This window comes from Natator depressus, chromosome 1, assembly GCF_965152275.1.
Source record: "Natator depressus isolate rNatDep1 chromosome 1, rNatDep2.hap1, whole genome shotgun sequence".
In the NCBI taxonomy this organism is placed as follows: domain Eukaryota; kingdom Metazoa; phylum Chordata; order Testudines; family Cheloniidae; genus Natator; species Natator depressus.
In genome coordinates, this window is record NC_134234.1 from 144919001 (window position 1) to 144936088 (window position 17088).

At 45.0% G+C, this 17088-nt stretch overlaps 1 long non-coding RNA gene across 1 annotated transcript; it reads left to right on the forward strand.

Moving 5' to 3' along the window:
- Positions 1 to 1859: 1859 nt before the first annotated feature.
- Positions 1860 to 11082, forward strand: LOC141983250 (uncharacterized). Its single transcript, XR_012638326.1, has 3 exons — positions 1860 to 1964; positions 5238 to 5434; positions 11027 to 11082. It is a non-coding gene; the product is annotated as an uncharacterized LOC141983250 (long non-coding RNA).
- The last annotated feature ends 6006 nt before the right edge of the window (positions 11083 to 17088 follow it).

Consider the following 17088-nt stretch of genomic DNA (forward strand, 5'->3'; position numbering starts at 1 on the left):
ACTGGATGAGTCACGTTTACTCTCCTGACAGCATGTCAAGTGCAAAGGAAATATGAGACCCAGTGTACATTCAGCAAATATTTATGTATCTTTAGTTTCATTTTGAAAATATTCCTGTTAAAAAGGACATTAATAAAAATGATCAAATAACACAAAGGGCTCTATTCTTCTTTGACATGTTTACACTCTATCCCTTGGAATTTCAGAGACACACACACCTGAGATGAGTACTGATGTATAAATTACATTATTGTAAGTTAAACCTTTTCAAAATCATGCACATCCAGATGAGTTTGGCAGCTAAATGGTGTAAAATACCTGAAAAGAAGAAGAAATTGAAAAAAGTGAGAGAACTGTCTTTAGAGAGCAACATATGCTTCTCTTTCCAAATATTAGCATCTAACTCTACTATAAGGAATGCAGAGGAGGTTGAAGTCCTTAAAGTCATCTCAATTTATGATCATCAGCTCACACAATACTAACCTAATCTTCAATACACATAGATAGCTAGCCAACGGTCTAAAATTCTCTTCCGGTTGCAATGATTGCTAACATTCCTTTGCTCAAATGCATGTTTTCTCCCTGTTATGCTGAGCTAAATTTTCAATATGTCTGTAGTGCCTGAGGCTGCTACTAAATGACTAGCAATGAAATGCATCCAAGTATCCACGTTATGTGTACTCCACCTAAAAACTGAGAGACAACTGTTCAAAAGCGCCTCAACGTAGCCACCACATGGTACACAACTTTGCGTTTGTAATTGCCTGAATGCACACACACTGAATACTATCATGTGTGGATAAATGTAAGATGATTGAAATAAGACCTTCTAAACACAGTGATAAATGTAGTCAGTGGTATAAACTCTTTAGCAAGGGAGATACTGAATTACCTGAATGCACACACACTGAATACTATCATGTGTGGACAAATGTAAGATGATTGAAATAATACCTTCCAAACACAGTGATAAGTGTAGCCTATAGTTGATAGGCTCTAACACTTTCATGTGTAGGCAATGAAATTTGCATGCCTTTATTGGAGGATAACTGTTGCTGTTTCTCCTGAACCCTCTGGAGGCTGGCCAGGTACCATATTCAGATGTCCTGGAATTCTTGTTTTAATTCTTTTGCTCCCTGACTGTACAAAGAGAATTTAGAGATGCCCTTTTTGTTCAGCCAGGCCTGACTTCAGCCTGTGATAGGCCAATCCCAAGCATGGAACCAGCTGCTAATGGCCTCAGTGGGGCATAAGAGCAAGATGTAGGGAACTGTCACAGTAAAATTGCCCAATGGGAACATCCCAGTCACAGTAAAATTTCCCCCTTGGGGTCCCTTGGGTAAGCACCAACATTGTTTATTGCTAATGCCTATATATGCATATGCATGGAAAAGGATATTGGGAGGGGTTGAAGGTCTGAGTGTGGAGCGAAAGATTCCTTTGCAGGTTGCGAGAGGCTGAAGGGGGAGGAAGGAATGGGTTAACTCGATGCTCCAGCTAGGTCCGAAGATAAGACGCTGATTCCAGCCCAAGGCCACAGCACACAACCAACTCTCGGCTGCCTGCCAAGAAAGACAGGGGCCTGGATTCCAACCCCGACCAGCTGTGAGAAAGGAGGATTCAGCTGAACAGAACTGCAGGGGCTGCGAAAACTAGTGAGACAGCGAAGGCCAGCGAGTGGGAAGACAACAGTCTTGTGTCCCTGAAGCCGGTGTGTTTTGGGAAAGCTGAGGAAGCTGCGGAAAGCCATTTTGGACTGGTACAAAGAGCACAGGGGACAGAGGTCCCCAGATGAAACGCCGCCCAGAAGAACCCAGGACTTAAAACCCTCCCGAGAGCTGAAGCAAGTTGGAGATTAACAGCGGACCCTGGATGGCCTGTGCACAGGACAGAACTCTCGTCTACCCTTCCTCCTCCTCTTCTTCCGTTACACCCAGGCTTGGCCAGCCTTGGGTTGTGTGTGTGTGAGTATGAAAGTGGGTTAGGGCTTGGGCACTAACGCTTCCTTCCTTCCTCTGAGTGATGTGGGGGTGGACCCAGCACTCACCGCTGTTATTTTATAAATAAAGCTTTAAAATGTAGCCACTTGGTGTGCTCCTTCAACTCCTCCCCTAATGATCCTGTGCCCTTAGCCTGATCAACTGACGCCTCAGGCAAATTGGCAACTTAAGTCTGCCACAGAACCCCCTGCCATGAGCCCCATGGCAGCAGTAGGGTATTGTTACATAGGAACGTGAATGCCAGCCCCATGCCAGAGGACAAACCACCTTCCCCACATAGAGCAGATGCTTCAGTGGTGAACAATTTACAGAAGTAGTATTCATTGGTGATGCAGTGTAGAGAGGCCATGCTGCACTCTAGGACTTGAGCATATATTCAAAAAGTGGCCTCTGTGCACACATCTGTGTGTACACCTTCGAAGCCCTAAAACCTGAATGCGCAGGTGACAGAATTAACAAATCCAAATATTCAGTGTGGCATGGCAAGGCATATATGTGACTGCAGGCAAGGACTGTCTTGATTGCCCTCCACCTTACATCTGTTTTATCCATTTAAGGATGGCGATCTTCTGATTGTACTAAGTAAATTTGGCTAGGCCACTTTCATCCTATGTGAATGTATTTATGTATTTCTGCCCTCTAAACAACTCCAACTTCCTTTTTTAAATGCAATGCTTAAAACAACCATAAAGGCATCTGCTCTTCCTGCCTCCTTTCATTACCATTTATCCATAGCACAGTTATCCTCCTCAGCACCCCATGACACACATGCCATAGACCAGCACCCTGCAACCCAAGAGACCAGAACCTTATTTCTGCATCCCTCAGCCTTCCCTACCACAGTTCATAATTTCCAGTAATTTATTTCCTTATGTTTTATATGAATGTTGGCCAGTACAAGGGTAACATTGGTAAGCTTATGGAGTTTCCCTCTATTTCATGCGCATGGAGCTCCCCTTTGTAGTTTTCCCATCAAGGAGTTTTGTTTGTTAAACAAAGTTGTTGTGTTTCAGATGCCATTGCAGTGTGCATAGATTATTTAACTCTGTCTTTAATGAAGTTATAATTGTTTAATTTCAGGTTTGCCATCTTATGCGTTCAGTGATTTACCTGCATTTGAAACATAGGTGATGTTCACAAGCATTTTCAAGAGCCTATTTTCATACTTGCTGTGACGAAGTGGGAAAGTTCTTTATGCTTTCTCTGAATACTGTTTGGGTGCCTCAGTTTCCCCTATGCATTTCTTAAGTATCTAGGTAGGGGGATAAGGGTGTGTGACTGTTGCAGAGCCTAACATGGCCAGTGTGATGGCATCTACACAGAGAATGGCCAAATCCTGTTGGTGATGGATTTCACCACCCGCTACCCAGAGGCAGTGGGTCTGTCCTCCACCGAGGCAGACAACATAGCAGACATGCTGCTGACCATCTTCAGCAGAGCAGGGGTCCCCAGTGAGGTTCTTACAGACCAGGGGTACAATTTCATGTCAGCCCTGCTCCGGGGCTTGTGGGAGAAATGTGGGATCTCTGCATATCACCCTCAATCCAACGGGCTGGTGGAGAGATTTTATGGGATTTTGAGGATGATGCTGAGAACTTTTATGAATCAGCATCCGCAGGACTGGGACAAGTATCTGCCCCACCTGTGGTACGGGGAAGTGCCCCAGGAATCCACAGGGTTCTTCCCTTTTGAGCTGCTGTATGGGAGGAGAGTAGGGGGAACCCTGGACCTGGTAAGGGACGGTTGGGAGGAGAAGAGGGAAGACCCCCTGGTGGATCTCTTCCCTGAGATGGGAGCCAATCCTCCCATCAGGTGTCCCTGGGAAAACAGCCCAGAACCTGAGGGAAAGGTCAAGGACATGCTGGCTTTAGAAGTGATCCAGCCATTCAACAGCCCATGGGCCTCATCAGTGAGGCCGGTCCCCAAGGGAGATGAGTCGATCCAATTCTGTGGGGACTATCGAAAGCTTAAGGATATCACCATGTCCAATGCTTACCCCATGCCTAAGCCTGGTGAGATTCTAGACAAGCTGGAGGAGGCTCATTAGCTCTGTACTATGGATCTCACCAAGGGCGACTGGCAGGTGCCTTTGGGCCCAGATGCCAGGTTAAAATCTGCCTTCACCACCCCTTGGGGCTCTGTAAGTTCCTGGTCCTGTCTTTCGACCTCAAGTGGGCATCGGCCATCTCCCAGCGCCGGGTGGATTGGTTACTGATGGGAATGGCAGAGGTGTTGTACCTGGGCCACAAGGTGGGGAACGGCTGCCCAAGCCCAGAGCTGGCCAAGGTGGAGGCGATCAGAGCTTGGTCCGTTCCCCAGACCAAGGAACAGGTCCAGGCCTTTATCGGGCTAGCGGGGTACAACCGGAGGTTTGTACCCCACTTTAGCTCCCTAGCTGCCTATGTAAGAAGGGTACACCAGACGAGATGGTCTGGACCGAGCAGTACCAGAGGGCTCTCTGTGCACTGAAGGAGGCTCTAATCCAGGGCCCGGTAAATCTGGTAAACCCAGACTTTGCCAAGCCTTTTACAGTGTTCACCGACACCCTAGACACAGGGCTGGGCACAGTGCTGATGCAGGCTGATGCTAAGGGGGAGAGACACCCCATCGGGTACCGGAGCAAGAAGCTGCTGCCCCAGGAGCAGAACTATGCAGCCACAGAGAAAAAATGCCTGGCCGTGGTGCAGGCCCTTAAAAAGCTGCAGACATATCTATTTCAGTGGCGTTTTGCGGTGTATACTGACCACTCTTCCCCGACTTGGCGGCCTCAAATGAAAGGGGCTGATGCCGAGCTGCTGGTAACAGAGACACTTGGTCAGAGGGTGGCCAACGTCAAGATGGGGGCTTTTAACCAAGAGAGCCCGAATCACAGCCTTCCAGACTGGAGAGCTGGGAGAAGACCAGATTTCAGTTTAAACCCCAGGGGTTTTGGGGTGGCAAAAGGGCACAGGCCACATAAACCTTCCCGCATGCTGCCTGCGAGTGCCATCAAGCACACCCGACCTAAGGGAGGGCGTGAAACTGGAAGGGCCTGGTGTAACTCCCACCAAGGAATGGAAGAGATGCTGGGGCATCCATGGGAACATTGGTGGGTTCAAACTTCCCCAGGTCACTGGCTAAAGTGACCCCGCTCAGTTTGGTCTTGAAGGTGGGAGAGATGTGATGAAGTGGGAATGTTCTTTATGCTTTCTCTGAATACTGTATGGGTGCCTCAGTTTCCCCTATGCATTTATTAAGTATCTAGGTGGGCGGATAAGGGTGTGTGACTGTTGCAGAGCCTGACAGGACTAGTGTGATGGCGTCTACACAGAGAACGGCCAACACCCTGTCTCTTGGCAACTGACGGCCTGGGCCCCTCCCCTGCAAAGGTGCCGACTGAAGGTGCTGGAGAACAAAGAGATCAGGTGACCTCCTGGCCCGGGAAAGAGACAAAGGTGAGAGAAGGGGCTGGAGAGTTTCAGTTTGGAGCTGGCTGGGGAAATGGAGGTAGGCCCAGATGGACCTCTGGACTCCCTGCCCCCAAGATGGACCTGATTGAGGGGTCCTGTTCTCTGTACCTACCAGCTCTGTTTTAGACCATGTTCCTGTCGTCTAATAAACTTTCTGTTTTACTGACTGGCTGAGAGTCATGTCTGACTGCGGAGTTGGGGCTCAGGGCCCTCTGGCTTCCCCAGGAGCCCCACCTGTGCGGACTCGCTGTGGGAAGTGCACGGTGTTGAAGGGGATGCTGAATGCTCCGAGGTCAGCCCCAGGAAGGTTGAAGCTGTGTAAGCTTCTTGCCCCGGGGACAGTCTGCTCACAGAGAGGAGGCTCCTCCAGAGTGCTGACTGGCTTCATATGGAGTAGTTCCAGAGCATCACCTTGGGACGCTGTGACACTTGCTTGTAAGCCTATATGCTAATTGTTTAAGGATACTTGCATGCCATTCATGCTGTTGCATTCACAATTCCAAAAATAAAATGCTCAGGTATATTTTATGCAAACTGACAAAATGGCTGCCATTGGAGCAGAGAGAAACTTAACATTACCTGAGTAGAAATTACAGTGCTCCTAGATGTCAGAGTGCCATTTATTTGCACCAGAAGCGGTACGGATGTATTATTTTGACAAGCAAAAAAGAAAAAAAATTATTAGTCACAAACAACTGTGATGCTGAGAACATGAAGAAAACAATGGGAAGTTGCCAGGAGGACCCACTCTCTGGCCAAACTGAAACAGGGGGACCAGGAGCATCAGTCCAGAGAGGCTGGCGGTGAGTTGGGAAAAGTTTGCCATACCGTGGAATGCACACAGGTAGGTGAGTTTTACAGGGCTCTGTAATCAAATGTCCCTGTCAAAAAACAGAATGAATGTATTATTAATCAATTGCTTGACTAATTCTTGCAGTTGTATATTTAAAATGTTAAAGAGACCAAATGACCAAGCTTTGCCAAGTTTATTAACTAAAACAAAGCAATATACAAAAAGGAGTCACACATCTCACCCCTCTGAGAAGCCCTTGCACCATTCAACTGACACACTAGGTTTGCTTCCAGAACACGCCCCCCAAACCACTTGTATTTATAGTACAGGTCTTCACAAGTTAGAAAGTGCTTGTTATGTCACCCAAGACTAAAGATGACCAATCAGCCTTTTACTTTGTTTTTCTTCTACGAAGTTATACCTTTTTAAAAAAAATTATTTTGGATACCTCATTTAAAGTCAGTTGGGCACAGAGATAACATCCTAACCTGTGCTAGTACACATGACTCATGTATCTTGTTTTTGACTGGCTTCCTATTTTCTAATGCCAAAGCTGACTTCAGCTTTGCCAAGTGCTATGGGATACTTGACACGGGTTAACAGAATTGTAGGAAGAGCATAATACATTCAGTTAACTTTCCAGCACATATATATATATATATATCAATCATATTAATACTGTACGCATAACACCTATTAGTCTGGTGTACACTATGCCTAACATATATAAAGGCTAATAAATGGTAAGTACAAACCACTGCAGTGCTAACTGATATTAACATCTAAATAGACTAGGTAGAATCACAGTGTAGAAGTGATGGCAAAAGATGTGGTTGGAAAATCCGTAACTTCAAGCCATTTCGCCATAGGTCTTGCAGGTGCTTCATTTTCCAATAGGAGATTAAGCAGGGTTCTTCCTTTAAGAGCAGGTAAATTGATCCCACACACAGATTCCATTCAGTGGAAATTGTCATTCTGTACCTAACAAGTTGTAGTACTACCTAATACCAAGCTGTACAAGATAAGAGAATGATTCTGATATGAGATATGAGAAGACACTAGAGGAGGAATTTCCATGAAAGAAGATGCACATGTTGTTCTATGGAAGATACCTCCTCTAGTTGCCTCTCATAACAAATTGTCCCTAGTGGGATAGTTTCTTTGGGTATACACTGAACATTGCCATGGACTGGCAAATCTGTGGATGTGTCCTTTTCTGGCGACACATCCTGTGCTGCTAAGGGAGCAAACAAATTGCCTTCTGAAAACAAGTCCTCGGGTTATAAAGCTGTTGAATGATATCTTCTCTAAACTTTTTGGCGTCAACCAGCTCCAAAATAGGAGTCACTTAAGTGCACAAGCTTAATTAGAATCTGATATTATTTTATCAATACATTGCATCAATACATTACATCCTTCTACTGGGAAAGTATGTCTGCCAGCGCGATATTTTTGCCTGCTGAGGACCTACTTAAGCTGTTGTGTTTGCGTGCAATTTAGAAGTATTCAAGTTGTGCAATGTGGGTGGCTATATGTGGGACGTTAGTTGTGAAGCTGAGCAATATGAGTATGTTTGCGTATTATGAAGCAAATGTTGCATGGCATGAGAGTTGAGGTGAGCTTGAAGTGTAATGTAACATTAACTGGAGAATCCTTTGATTTGTGTTGATTATGTTTATAGAAAATACACTTTTGAGCAATCCATAAAATTACTTGCAATAAACAATGAAAATGAATTTAGCCAATAGATTACAATGGCTCAAGAAGAAATATTCATAGCTTCTGAACAAATGAACTGCAGTTTTTAGAAAAAGGAAAGCAGCCTAAATACATATTTACACAATAGATCTGAGCATGTGGTAAGGAGCGGTTTCAATCTATTAGGTACATAATACCCTTTTTTAAAACCTCACAAACTGTTTATGTTTTTATCCAGTAAAACATCATAGCTTTGTAAAAGTTGTTTCGGTCTCTTTGGCAAATAATTAGCATTTTAAAAAACTGACTAAATCCAGATTTATGCAACAGTCTAGAAGGGGTTTCAAGGACTTATCTGAGGCTTTCTTGATTTTAAATAGAATGAAATGGCTCAGATCTAATCTCTTGGGTAAATCTGTTTTATAAGTTTTAATTAATTAAATTTAATTTAATTAATTAAAATTGGGGGAGGGTGAAAATAAGTTTAAACAAATATTTAAATAACAGCAAGGATCGGATTTAAATATGACAAAAGACAGCCTACTTAAAAACCAGACTAACCCTCCAGCCTCGACTCCTTTTCTATTTAAAATAAAAAAGCAACTGATGATGGATCCCTATGGAACACCTCCTGAAAGGGAGAGGAGGGGCAGCAGAAGGGGAGAGAGAGGGAAGGCGGCTTCAAGCACAGATGGGGCACACACTACATAGAAGCTGATACAGCCTGAAGCTGCATTAAATTTTAGGTGGATTCTCCTCAAGACTCTCCCGATGTGCCTTTATCTGTCTGTGGAGGTTCTCCACAGAGTCCAGGATGTGGATGATGATGTTATGGAGGTGTTACTTCTGTGTCTAAAGAGAGAGCTCTGTGTATGGAGGGCTTCCCCTGCCCCCAGATCCTGAGGGAGATGATCCTGCCTATGAATTTATATTACTGTTTTTTGCATTTTATTCTTCTGAAGCCCTTACTCAATTCAGAAGCATCATGGCCATTGCCATCTCAGAAAAGGCCAGCCATGCCCCCTGATTTCTAACTGCTTAGAGGCTTGGTAGTGGGAAGAAGAGGACTTACCATGATCCCAAGGCCACAGTTAATTTAAGAACTGACAGGAAGAGTCACCCTTACTGCCAGCCATACTCCTATTAGAGGATAGGAATGACACTCCAGATATGGCCTCAGAAGATGCATATTGCTTTTAGGGAAGCATAAACTGTACCTTATTTACTTAGGTTAAAATTGCCCTAGTGCAGAATAAATACAGCAGAAGGAATGCCACTTAAGGTATTCTTATGGGCCTCTTCATCTCTTCCTTACATGCACACTACAGAATCAGGCACAAGCAATTTATCTTTGCCTGACTTCACTTTGACTTTCTGGCTTTTTTCTATTATCTAATTTTCTGTGTGGGCCACACCAAACCCACATTTGAAATGCAATTATGTTTAGTCTGTACGGGTGGTATCCCCTTTTCACACAGAAGTATGTTTTTTTTTCATTATTAGTAGTCTAACTCACCCTGGAAATTCACAATGAAGGCTGCTCATGTGCCCTCATCACCTGACGTTGTATGAATAAAATAAACGGGCAAGAAGGGAGCACCATAGTGAGGGGTATGGATGAAGTGCCAGCTACTATTTTGGAATTCCTGTTCTCTTGTCTGATTAAATCAAACTCTTAAAATATAGTTGTACCTTGAAATGCAATAAACCTATTCCTTGCATGTTGTCAAGGTTCCTTCCCCACTCTGAACTCTACGGTACAGATGTGGGGACCTGCATGAAAACCCCCCAAGCTTATTCTTACCAGCTTAGGTTAAAAACTTCCCCAAGGTACAAATTTTGCCTTGTCCTTGAACCCTATGCTGCCACCACCAAGCATGTTAAACAAAGAACAGGGAAAGAGCCCACTTGGAGACGTCTTCCCCCAAAATATCCCCCCAAGCCCTACACCCCCTTTTCTGGGGAAGGCTTGATAAAAATCCTCACCAATTTGTACAGGTGAACACAGACCCAAATCCTTGGATCTTAAGAACAATGAAAAAAACAATCCGGTTCTTAAAAAAAGAATTTTAATTAAAGAAAAAGTAAAAGAATCACCTCTGTAAAATCAGGATGGTAAATACCTTACAGGGTAATCAGATTCAAAACATAGAGAATCCCTCTAGGCAATACCTTAAGTTACAAAACGACACAAAAACAGGAATATACATTCCACCCAGCACAGCTTATTTTACCAGCCATTAAACAAAAGGAAATCTAACACGTTTCTTACTTACTAACTTTACAGAAGTTTCTGAGACTGCATTCCTGATCTGTTCCTGGCAAAAGCATCACACAGACAGACAGACCCTTTGTTCCCCCCCGCCACTCCAGCTTTGAAAGTGTCTTGCCTCCTCATTGGTCATTTTTTTCAGGTGCCAGCGAGGTTATCTTAGCTTCTTAACCTTTACAGGTGAAAGGGTTCTGCCGCTGGCCAGGAGGGATTTTATAGCACTGTATACAGAAAGGTGGTTACCCTTCCCTTTATTTTTATGACACATGTAATCAAAGTAATACCTGCTGACTTCAGTGACAAAATAAGATTTTAGGCACAGATCCCCAAATGTATTTAGGCACCTAACTCCCACTGAAACTCTCTGAGGATTTGAGACCCACTGCTTTTTACTCTTGTTAGACCTACAGAGCTGAATAGGAGTGAGATGGGGATTCTATTTCTTGATAGAAATAATCAAAATAATTGGACTAAATTCTAATCAGTGGCACCTGTCCAATTTTGCTGAAATCAGTGGGGGTTACGTAGGTGCTTCTAACACCATAATTTGAAGGTAATGGGGTTATGCAGCTGTCACTGGGGGCATAATTGGAAGACAATGGGGTTGCAAAGGTGTAAATGAAGGCATAATTTGGCCTATGGAACATTTATTGCAGGGGAAGAGGTAGGAGAAGGAAAAAGCCATGTTTGTCTCTGATGCGTCAGTTGAATTGAGAGGAAAATAAGAATTGTAATTTTACAAGTAAATTGAGCATGCTTGTTCAAGAAATCAGTCCTGGACCTTCATAATACTATGGTCATACCTGCTTTTCAGAGCACAGCTACTCTTAAAATATCATTTATGAAGGTGGATCCTTGGGGAGGCAGGTCTATGAAGTTGTCCTGAACTCTTTCCCGGTAAGTCTGTATTACAGTACTATAAGGAGGTTGCCTGTGTGGAACAAGTTACAGAACTAGTGTCTAAGGGCCAGATTGGTAAAAATATTTAAGCCTCTAAAGATTTTCAGTGGGAGTTATGCACCTGGGTACTTTTGAAATTCCCACTAAGTGCCCATCCAAATCTTTATGAATACCTTTCAAAATCTGGCCCCAAGTGATTTGCTCGAGGCTTTAATGGGAGTCCTTCTTGCTGCTTGAATTAGAACTCAGGGTCCAGGGTCCCAGTTCTATGTTTACACTACTACACTCAGCCACTCTCTATTTTATGTATTTACTTTTTCCCTGAGGGAATAGAAGACTCTTGCATGAAATGTTATTGGGCTTGTTTATATTACTTAACTGAATCTAAAATGAGTCTTTGACTTTATGAGTAGAGAAAATGCTGCAGTTGTGTAGGTATTAAAATGAAAAATGCGCCAAGATTGCTAACCTTAAGAAGGTTGGCCATCCATTTATTTACCCTGTATGTTCCTTACCCCTTCACTTTGAGGTGACTACTCTTTACCACTCATGCTTGTAACCTCTTGTTAACCTTTTCCCTGTGATACATGTGAGGTTTTTCTTTCCTTGTAGCTTTACCAAGTAAACATTTCTGCTTAACAGGAAAAGTGAACAAACAGTTGTATTACAAGAAAAGTAATTCATACAAATAAATACAGTAAATGTATTTGGAGCGAGTAGATAAGGCTTGGGAATAGTTTATAGGTTCTGGTAAGACTCTTGTGTATTTTAATGGGATTGCCACTGATAGTAGATTCGGAAAGCAGGATAAACTGGGCAATAAATACTGGTGGTATTGCTGATGGAATTAGCTCATCGCAGTATAACTAAAACCAGCTCTGTTGATATTAGAGAAGGCAACAATGTCTAGTGGTTTCTGTGCGGATGCTGTGAGAAACTCCTTTGAATCTGCCACTGACTTACTGTGTTGTCTTGAGCAATACACTTAGCTTCTCCGTGCCTCCATTCCTCTATCTCTAAATTATGGATAATACTTACTGTACACCAGCATTATAAATATGAAACAATAGTTTGCTCATAACTTTGCAGATTAAAAAGGCCATACAGTGCTAACTACAATGTGCATTGCAAAGTTTCAGATTAGGCTGCAATCCTTAGAGCCAGTGGGAAGCAAAGATACATTTAAATAATTTTCAGTTCTGTCTTCTTGGTTTGCAGTCACCCTAAGCTTCTGAAGCGACTCGTCCACTCTGACAGTTTCCTGCTCTGGCTGTAGCTCTAATGAGAACACTTTCTCGCCTCTAGGGAGCTGCAGTTAGAATGGCTGGTTTGGGAGCTCACAGGTGATTATAAATTTTGAAGGTAGCAGATGAGATCATTAACTTAATTTTTTTAAGGCTAAGATGACTTTGTGTGTAACATATTGCTCCTCTGTCTTGTATTTCAAGGTCATCTGACTCTCAAGAAGTTTTCAACTTCAGTAAAAGAATCTTTAAGGACCTTTCCTATTTTTTTGAAGTAGTGAATAATAATGCTTTGCACTTCTAGAGCACCTTCAACTCAAGTATCTTAAAGTCTTTCAGCCATTAATGAATGAAACCTCACAACAGAGAATCAGATATTATAACTACCCCCACTTTATAGAATGCTAAGACTGAGGCACAGATATCCAGGCCAGCATTTTCAAATGTGGCCTCTGCTTCGGGTTGTCCCTATTACTGGTTCCCCAATTTGAGACCGCTCTTGCTGTATGGGAAGATTCCAATACGATAAACACAGGAGCATGATATTCAGTGCCTGAATTACAGTGGGAAGGGCTACCTCACTTCTGTCCGATTCAAGGGTGCCAGGTTGTGTGTTTTGTCTCCCTTATTTTTCCCAGTGCTCCCTGTAAACTGTGTACCCGAGCAGAGTGCATGTACAAACTGTCTGCCTGGCTTGGGAGTGTCCATGGCAAGCCAGTCAGAGCAAGGGAGTATCATCAGCACCTTGAGATCCCGCTAGGAGTGTTCACAGCAACCCAATGCCAGTAGGGAGCATCTGCAAATTTTCATGTCAGCCTTGAAATGTGCCTATCTGCTCTACTAAGGAAGGGAGAGTTGTCAAATTCCCAGTCTAGTCAGCGTGTGTGCACAACTGCCCAGCACTATTCTTGATCTTCCAGCACTCTTACAGAGTATAGACCACAAAATGAATGCTAACTAAGCCCTGGTCTACACTCAGAGTTGAGGTCGAATTTAGCAGAGTTAATTCGATTTAACCCTGCACCCATCCACACGATGAAGCCCTTTTTTTCGACTTAAAGGGCTCTTAAAATCGATTTCCTTACTCCACCCCGACATAAATCGGCCTTGCCTGGTCGAATTTGGGGTACTGTGGACGAAATTAGACGGTATTGGCCTCTGGGAGCTATCCCAGAGTGCTCCATTGTGACTGCTCTGGACAGCACTCTCAACTCAGATGCACTGGCCAGGTAGACAGGAAAAGGCCCGCGAACTTTTGAATTTCATTTCTTGTTTGACCAGCCTGGCAAGCTGCAGGTGAGTGCAGAGCTCATCAGCAGAGGTGACCATGATGGAGTCCCAGAATCACAAAAGAGCTCCAGCATGGACCAAATGGGAGGTACGGGATCTGATCGTTGTATGGGGAGAGGAATCCGTGCTATCAGAACTCCGTTCCAGTTTTCGAAAAGCCAAAACATTTGTCAAAATCTCCCAGGGCATGAAGGATAGAGGCCATAACAGGGACCCGAAGCAGTACTGTGTGAAACTTAAGGAGCTGAGGCAAGCCTACAAGAAAACCAGAGAGGCAAATGGCTGCTCCGGGTCAGAGCCCGAAACATGCCGCTTCTATGATGAGCTGCATGCCATTTTAGGGGGTTCAGCCACCACTACCCCAACCGTGTTGTTTGACTCCTTCAATGGAGATGGAGGCAACACAGAAGCAGGTTTTGGGGATGAGGAAGATAGCTCACAGCAAGGAAGTGGAGTAACCGGTTTTCCCGACAGCCAGGAATTGTTTCTCACCCTGGACCTGGAGCCAGTACCCCCCGAACCCACCCAAGGCTGCCTCCCGGACCCGTCAGGCGGAGAAAGGACCTCTGGTGAGTGTATCTTTTTAAATAGTTTACATGGTTTAAAAGCAAGCGTGTTTAATGATTAATTTGCCCTGGCATTCATGGCCAGTACAGCTACTGGAAAAGTCTGTTAAAGTGTCTGGGGATGGAGTGGAAATCCTCCAGGGACATCTCCATAAAGCTCTCCTGGATGTATTCCCAAAGACTTTGCAAAAGGTTTCTGGGGAGGGCAGCCTTATTCCGTCCACCACGGTAAGACACTTTACCACTCCAGGCCAGTAGCACGTAGTCGGGAATCATTGTAGAACAAAGCATTGCAGTGTATGTTTGCTGGCGTTCAAACAACATCCGTTCTTTATCTCTCTGTGTTATCCTCAGGAGAGTGATATCATTCATTGTCACCTGGTTGAAATAGGGTGCTTTTCTTAAGGGGACATTCAGGGGTGCCTGCTCCTGCTGGGCTGTTTGCCTGTGGCTGAAATGTTCCCTGCTGTTAGCCAAGGGGAGCGGTGAGGGGTGAGGGGCTAGCCACGTGGTGTGGGGAGGCAAAATGTGACCTTGTAATGAAAGCACATGTGCTATGTATGTAATGTTAACAGCAAGGTTTACTGTGAAAGAGTGTACCCATTGTTCTAAAAAATGTGTCTTTTTAAATACCACTGTCCCTTTTATTTTCTCCACCAGCTGCATGTTTTTCAAGGATCACAGGATCTTCTCCTTCCCAGAGGCTAGTAAAGATTAGAAGGTGAAAAAAACGCACTCACAATGAAATCTTCTCTGAGCTCATGCTGTCCTCCCACACTGACAGAGCACAGACGAATGCGTGGAGGCAGACAATGTCAGAGTGCAGGAAAGCACAAAATAACCGGGAGGAAAAGTGGCAGGCTGAAGAGAGTAAGTGGTGGGCTGAAGAGAGGGCTGACGCTGAAAGGTGGCGGCAGCTTGATGAGAGGATGCAGGATTCAATGCTGAGGCTGCTGGAGGATCAAACTAATATGGTCCAGCGTATGGTTGAGCTGCAGGAAAGGCAGCAGGAGCACAGACCGCCTCTGCATCCCTTGTGTAACCAACTGCCCTCCTCCCCAAGTTCCATAGCCTCCTCACCCAGATGCTCAAGAACACGGTGGGGGGCCTCCGGCGACTCAGCCACTCCACCCCAGCGGATTGCCCAAGCAACAGAAGGCTGGCATTCAATAAGATTTAAAGTTTTAAACTTTTAAAGTGCTGTGTGGCCTTGTCCTTCCCTCCTCCAGCACCCCACCCGATGCCTCCCTCCTCCACCACCCATCCCAGGCTACCTTGGCAGTTATCCCCCTATTTGTGTGATGAATTAATAAAGAATGCATGAATGTGAAGCAACAATGACTTTATTGCCTCTGCAAGCGGTGATCGAAGGGAGGAGGGGAGGGTGGTTAGCTTATAGGGAAGTAGAGTGAACCAAGGGGGAGGGGTTCATCAAGGAGAAACAAACAGAACTTTCACACCGTAGCCTGGCCAGTCATGAAACGGGTTTTCAAAGCTTCTCTGATGCGCACCACGCCCTCCTGTGCTCTTCTAACCGCCCTGGTGTCTGGCTGTGCGCAACCAATGGCCAGGAGATTTGCCTCAACCTCCCACCCCGCCATAAACGTCTCCCCCTTACTCTCACAGATATTGTGGAGCACACGGCAAGCAGTAATAATAGTGGGAATACTGGTTTCACCGAGGTCTAACCGAGTCAGTAAACTGCGCCAGCACGCTTTTAAACATCCAAATGCACATTCTACCACCATTCTGCACTCAGCCTGTAGCTGAACAGCTCCTGACTACTGTCCAGGCTGCCTGTGAATGGCTTCATAAAGCATGGCATTAAAGGGTAGTCTGGGTCTCCACAGATGACTATAGGCATTTCAACATCCCCAATGGTTATTTTCTGGTCTGGGAATAAAGTCCTTTCCTGCAGCTTTTGAAACAGACCAGAGTTCCTGAATATGCGAGCGTCATGTACCTTTCCCAGCCATCCCACGTTGATGTTGGTGAAACGTCCCTTGTGATCCACCAGAGCTTGCAGCACTATTGAAAAGTACCCCTTGCGGTTTATGTACTTGCTGGCTTGGTGCTCCGGTGCCAAGATAGGGATATGGGTTCCGTCTATGGCCCCACCACAGTTAGGGAATCCCATTGCAACAAAGCCATCCACTATGACCTGTACATTTCCCAGGGTCACTACCCTTGATATCAGCAGATCTTTGATTGCGTGGGCTACTTGCATCACAGCAGCCCCCACAGTAGATTTGCCCACTCCAAATTGATTCCCAACTGACCGGTAGCTGTCTGGTGTTGCAAGCTTCCACAGGGCTATCGCCACTCACTTCTCAACTGTGAGGGCTGCTCTCATCTTGGTATTCATGTGCTTCAGAGCAGGGGAAAGCAAGTCACAAAGTTCCATGGAAGTGCCCTTACACATGCAAAAGTTTTGCAGCCACTGGGAATCGTCCCAGACCTGCAACACTATGCGGTCCCACCAGTCTGTGCTTGTTTCCCGAGCCCAGAATCGGCATTCCACCGCATGAACCTGCCCCATTAGCACCATGATGCCCACATTGCCAGGGCCCGTGCTTTGAGAGAAGTCTGTGTCCATGTCCTCATCACTCTCATCACCGCACTGACGTCGCCTACTCGCCCGGTTTCGCTTTGCCAGGTTCTGGTGCTGCATATACTGTTGGATAATGTGTGTGGTGTTTAATGTGCTCCTAATTGCCAAAGTGAGCTGAGCGGGCTCCATGCTTGCCGTGGTATGGCGTCTGCACAGAAAAAAGGTGCAGAACGATTGTCTGCCATTGCTCTGACGGAGGGAGGGGCGACTGATGACATGGCTTACAGGGTTGGCTTACAGGGAATTAAAATCAACAAACGGGGTG